The sequence below is a fragment of the Larimichthys crocea genome, chromosome V (assembly GCF_000972845.2).
Source record: "Larimichthys crocea isolate SSNF chromosome V, L_crocea_2.0, whole genome shotgun sequence".
NCBI classification, from domain to species: Eukaryota; Metazoa; Chordata; class Actinopteri; family Sciaenidae; genus Larimichthys; species Larimichthys crocea.
The window spans coordinates 3,259,185-3,265,926 of NC_040015.1; positions in this window are offsets into that span (position 1 = coordinate 3,259,185).

The window sequence follows — 6,742 nt, forward strand, 5'->3', positions numbered from 1 at the left end:
CCCCCCCACTCCTCAAAGGCATCCTGAAAGTCAGATACTGGGCCAAGGGTCAAGCATCGATTTTTAGCCCAACACCACCCTGGCTGCCCTGCAGGGGAATGATTAATGTCAATTCAATGTTTTGTGTCTTTTTAAATAAATCAGTCAGCACCACAGCAGCTTTAATACAGTTTAATAGTACCTATGGTTTTAAAGTAATTTCCCATAGACATAAAATGGGGCGTAAACACTCAATGTTTAGTTTGAGGAGATAAATAATGTATTTATGATAGCAGTTGGTTTAGACATTTCATCGTTCACGGTCTGTTTATTATCATATGACAAGAAGCTATTGTTCAGCAAAGGTCAAGTGCCATTTTGCTGAATCGGCACAGATTGTGTTTCACTAACCCTGGACTTGACCTAAACCGTGTAATGGAGGCTCAGTGGTTAGCTTAAAGCAATAAGGTCCTAAGGTTGAACATGTCCAGACTGGTATCTGTGGAGAGTTTCTTGTTTGGTCAGTTAACAAACCCATATAGTTTTTACAGGCATAAATAACTGTAAAGAGAAGAGAGAATTGGTCTGATGCATTGCATGTCCTCATCCTATTGTACCTACTGTTGTTCTTTTCACCAATGCAAGTTGAGAAGTCAGTTTAATTGTAAAATAGACTGTGCATGTGTCATGCTAAATATAAGACCATGCTTCAAATATTGATATGTTTGATTTTTTTTATTAGATATGACACAATTGTTCCCAATATAACTGGAACTGTGATTTATCTTTGCCATGTGTTTAATTTGTGCCACTATCACTAATAATCCATGGCCTAATATCAGTGGTATACATACATACATACATACATACATACATACATACATACATACATACATACATACATACATACATACATACACATATATATATATATGGGTGTGTGTGTGTGTGTGTGCATATGTACATACATGTTTTTGTGCACACTAATTGGAATTGTGCATTAAAAAATAGCTTCCACCTGGCAGCTCATGTGTACTGTGAATGTGAATACAACAAAAGCTGGATATGAAGAAAGAACCAGACTTACCTTGAATCTCTCTCTGTTCTTTAGTTTAAACCTCATGTGGATGGACAGTTTGAAGCAGACTGAGCTGACTGTTTTTGTTAGTTTTTACTTATTGTGCAAAAAACTGCAGATGATGATGAAAGAGAGCTGAGGTCATTGGTGTGGTGCCAGCACTGTGAGTAATGTATCCTACAATCCAATATGTTGGTGATAATAGGACACAGTGTGTGAGCCAGAGAGGCTGCATCCTATAACTAACCTTTTGTCTGCACCGGGACTCACATCACTGCATGCACACACACCCACCCACCTCCATACACACACAAACATACACACCTCCATATGCACAACTCCACACACAATAGGCAGGGGCCCAGAGTGCAGGCTGATTAGAGGAGAGAGCTGGACTCTACAGACCTGTGTCAAGGTCGAAGGAACCAGACCACCAACTTTTAACAGCTGTTGGGAAAGCAGGATTTGCTCAGACCAGTACAGGCCTTGATAGATAAGTAGCAGAGACTGTAATGAACTGCTTTACTTTATGAAAAAAAGACAGAAATCCAGCCAGAGTGAGACAGATGGTACACATTAGGGAGCATTTCTATTTATTATTTTGTGTCAGGCGAGGCTTGTACATGCTTAACAATAAGGGTTGGGTTGAGTTCCAGTTTTGTTGGTCTGGTTTGGTGTATGAACTTAAGCCAGTTTGATTTTGTGCACACTGACAAAACAGCAATTTGTCATTGCAAACACTCAGCACAGCTTTTCAATGCAACTCCAATATAACTCCATCCAAGACAAATGCCATGCTTATCACATCTCTGTGTGTTAGTGTGATGGCTAATGATCTGCAGTCAGTAACGCAGCAGAATTTCAAAGTCTTGTTTTGTCACTGTGAGGATGCTAGAATGCACCAGAGGGATGACAGCAGAGAACTGGATGAATGACTGCTTGGTATGTTATACATTATTTTAGACTTAAAGAGGCAAAGATGGTGTCTAATATTGATTGATATATTTTTTTTAATTGATATTCCTATGTACTGGCTCCATGACCTTCATCTATACAAACAAAAGGGGGTGCTGTAGCACTCTCCTATGATCTGAGTATTGCATTGTTCAAATGTAACAAGTTTTGGTATGCATTAATGCAAACAGCCATTACAGTTCCATGAAAAGGATCTTTGCTTCCCAATCACCCTGATCATCCAGTGTCAGATTTAGGGGACTCTGTTTACAGAATATGGCAGAAATGGAATATAATATCCAGAACTATGTTTTCATCAGTGTATAATCACCTGAATATAAGAATCAGTATATTTTTGGTAACTTAGAATGGACTGTCCACCATATTTTTACAATAACCAAACTAAACTGCGACTGTGGCTCAGAGACAGAGCGGGTCATCCACTAATCACAAGATCAGTAGTTCGATCAAATGTATGTGAATGGGTGAATGAGATATGTAGTGTAAAGTTCTTTGAGTTGTCAAAAGACTAGAAAGGTGTTATATAAGTACAGTCCATTTACCATTTACACTAAACACTGACTCTACATGCTGGCTTCCATGACATAAATACTGTTACTGTTATTCTATGTACAACTTTCTGCTTTAAATGCAACCAATAACAATTTTTTTATTAAAATGTTTTTTTTTCTTTGTTCTTGCTAATGGCTTTCATTCCTCCCCACCCCTGCCTGTTGCTGTCAACTAAATCTACTGTCACTAAATCTTAAGCAGGTCCAATAACAGATCGTAAAGTCATAAACCACAAAGAGTTCATCTTAGTGCTTACTAAGACGATGACTGAGACAATGCCACACCTAAAGAGATTTAGCAAATGCTACATATTAGGTTTCTGAGTAACACACACGGTATACTGTCTGGTCTTGGTCTCTGTCTTGTAACACTTGGACTGGTCTTGATCATTTCTTTGTCTTGGTTTAGGTGGTCCTGACTACAATACTGGATTATCCTTCATGCCTAGAATGGAAGGGTGAGGGGAAGGTGTTGATGTCTGCAACTACACTGCACTGCACTGATGCCACTGAAAGCTACACAAGTGCTTTCTTCAAGTTAGTGTCTGGTCGGTGTAATTTTATATTCATGATGTGTGCATATTCATAGAAGCTGGCTTTATGACTGACTCTCACTGTGCTGTCATGTCACTGATGAAATTTGAGGGTTAAAATGAATATAATGTTGCTACAAATGAAAGATTGTCTGCAGTACTAGTGAAGTGCAAACATTTGCTCTAACTCTGATGAACTGACTGTCCAGTGAACCACATTGTTGGGCTGTAGGACCAACAAATGACCCTCCACTATGCAATCCATCCTTCATTTCTAGCATAAATTATTTCTTTATGTCTCTGTTTCAGCAGTTAATCAATGCAAGAAGATACAAGGACAGACTGGGACAACATTTTACCACTGATTTCCCTGTGCACGCATTTTCACCTCACTAGCAAAGCAGTGGAAAGAGGCAGTCTATCTCAGGTGAAGTGTCATTAAGGTTGGTAGCCATTTTTCATAATCCAGTGGAGCTCCAGAGATCAATACGTGTGTGTGTGTGTGTGTGTCTGTGTGTGTGTAGAATGGAGGCTGTTAGTGACTCTCTAATGCAATTTAATGCAAGCTGACCACAGTAATGACCAGGAGAAATGGAAGCCAAACGTTCCTGAGAATCAGTGGGCTATTTTATCCAGCCACTATGTATTAAAGAAGAAAAGACACTTGATTTAGTCCACCGCTGCTATTTGTTTAAAACCATTTGCAACATTACACAGAGTCGATCCCTTCCTTTGGGGAAGTGCATCCATTTGGTTAAGGTACCACATGCAGTATTTCTAATTTTACAGTCAACTGTGAAACCTTGAAGTAATTACAACAAGCAAAGCAGACTGTGATGCATTATTTCAAACATCTCTTTAAAATATGCAATAAGGAAGCAGTTTTCTTGTCCATGTACACGATTCACCTGTAATCAGATGAACTGTGTTTCTAGCATTCACACTCTGTGCCCCACATGCCTGTTCTTGCATACATAATGTTTTATGGCATTAAGGCATCAACTATTTGACTGATTTTGTTAAACCTGTCCTTCAGCTGCTCTGCCTCAACTCTATTTACAGAGTTTTCTGATGGACAGTGAAGTAAACTGCTGACAACTGTAGCTGCTGTTAGCTAATGTTAGATCAGTTTGTTAGCTAGGCAGCCTGAACTGTGAGCTCAGAGCACTGTGGGCGTTAGTGTTTGCACTACAAACAATTTAAAACCCCAGGAAGAGGAGGTTTTTAGATCCAGGGAGTGGGGGAATGCTGACAGGGGGTAGTGACAGAGCCAAAGCTGAACAAGTGGGCAGTGTATCTAGGGCCAACTGGTTTCTATGGACATAAATGGACATAATGACAAAGGAGAAGAAACCGAAGAGGATCTTCTATTTAATCAAATAAATAAATTGCTAAAATATATATATATCTATATATTAATATATATATATATTATATTATATATATATATATATTATATATATATATATATTATTATATCTTCAACCAATACCGTGCCTAACTAGGCATAAACCTGTAAGAGACAGAGAGAAAGAGACACACAGAGGGAGAGAGAGAGAGAGAGAGAGGAGGAAGGGACGGAGGGGGGGTCTCCTGACAGTCTAGTCCTATAGCAGCATAACTAAGGGATGATCAAAAAGGAGGCAAAAAGGCACTATCAAAAAGGAAAGTCTTAAGTCAACTCTTAAAAGTGTTGACCGTGTCTGCCTCCCGAACCCAGAATGGTAGTTTGTTCCACAGAAGTGGAGCCTGGTAGCTGAAAGCTCTGGCTCCCAATCTACTTTTGGAGACTATAGGAACCACAAGGAACCCAGCATCCTGAGAGCGCAGTGTTCTAGAGGGGTAGTAAGGTATTATGAGCTCTTTTAGATAAGATGGTGCCTGACCATGAAGAGCTTTTTTAAGTAAGGAGAAAAATTTAAATTTTCTATTCTAGATTTAACAGGTAGCCAAAATAGGAGAGATGTGATCTCTGATCTTGGTTCCTGTCAGAACATGTGCAGCAGCATTCTGAATTAACTGCAAAGTCCTAAGAGACTTATTGGAGCAGCCTGATAACAAAGAGTTACAATAGTCCAGCCTAGAAGTAACAAATGCGTGGACTAGTTTTTCTGCATCCGCTTGAGACACGATGCGTCTGATTTTAGCGATGTTACATAAGTGGAAGAATGCAGTCCTCGAAATTTGTTTTATGTCTGATTTGTTTTAAATCCTGATCAAAAACAACTCCAAGTTTCTTTACGGTGGAGCCGGAGGCCAGGGTGATCCCATCTAAAGTAACTAAGTCTCTAGAAAGAGAGTTTCTGAGGTGTTTAGGTCAAATTACAAGAACTTCAGTTTTGTCTGAATTTAACATCAGAAAATTGTAGGTCATCCAACTTTTTATATCCTTAAGGCATGCTTGGAGTTTAGTTAACTGATTGGTTGCATCAGGCTTGATCGATAAATATAATTGGGTGTCATCGGCATAACAATGAAAATTAATGGAGTGATTCCTAATAATGTTCCCTAAAGGAAGCATATATAAACTAAATAGAAGTGGTCCAAGTACAGAACCTTGTGGGACTCCATGACAAACTTTGGTATGCATGGAGGATTCATCATTGATCTAAGAAATTCGACTTAAACCAGCTTAGGGCGGTTCCTTTGTTGCCAATTTGATATTCCAGTCTCTGTAAAAGAATTTGATGGTCAATGGTGTCAAATGCGGCACTAAGATCTAACAGTACAGAGATGAGTCCTTTGTCTGATGCCATTAGGAGGTCATTTGTAACTTTGACTAATGCGGTCTCTCTCAAATAGACTATTGTTATGGAGAAAGTCACACAGCTGATTAGCTACAGCTTTCTCAAGTATCTTAGACAGAAAGGGAAGGTTTGATATCGGTCTGTAGTTGGCTAAGACCTCTGGGTCTAGAGTGGGCTTTTTAAGAAGAGGTTTAATTACAGCTACCTTAAAGGACTGTGGTACATATCCTGATAATAAAGACAGATTAATCATATCCAATAAAGAATGACTAACTAGAGGTAAAACATCCTTGAGCAGCCTGGTTGGGATGGATTCTAAGAGACAGGTTGACAGCTTAGCTGCAGAAATGATTAAAGTTATTTGATGAAGGTCGATGGGAGAAAAAGAGTCTAAATACATATCAGGTTTTACAGCTGTTTCCAAACTTGCTGTATCAGAATGCAGATCAATGCCTGTTGAGGGCAAGAGGTGATGGATTTTGTCTTTAATAGTTATAATTTTATCATTAAAGAAGCTCATGAAGTCATTGCTACTTAGACCTAAAGGAATAGATGGCTCAGTAGAGCTGTGATTCTCTGTTAGCCTGGCTACAGTGCTGAAGAGAAACCTGGGGTTGTTCTTATTCTCCTCTATTAATGAAGAGTAGTAGGCTGCTCTGGCATTACGGAGAGCCTTCCTGTATGTTTTGAGATTATCTTGCCAGACTAGATGAGATTCTTCCAGTTTAGTGGCACGCCATTTGCGTTCAGATTTACGTACCTCTTGCTTTAAGTTGCAAGTCTGCTGGCTATACCATGGTGCTAGCCTTCTTTGTTTAATTGTCTTCTTTTTCAGAGGTACAATAGAGTCTAGAGTTGTCCGTAATGAGCCTGTAGTAC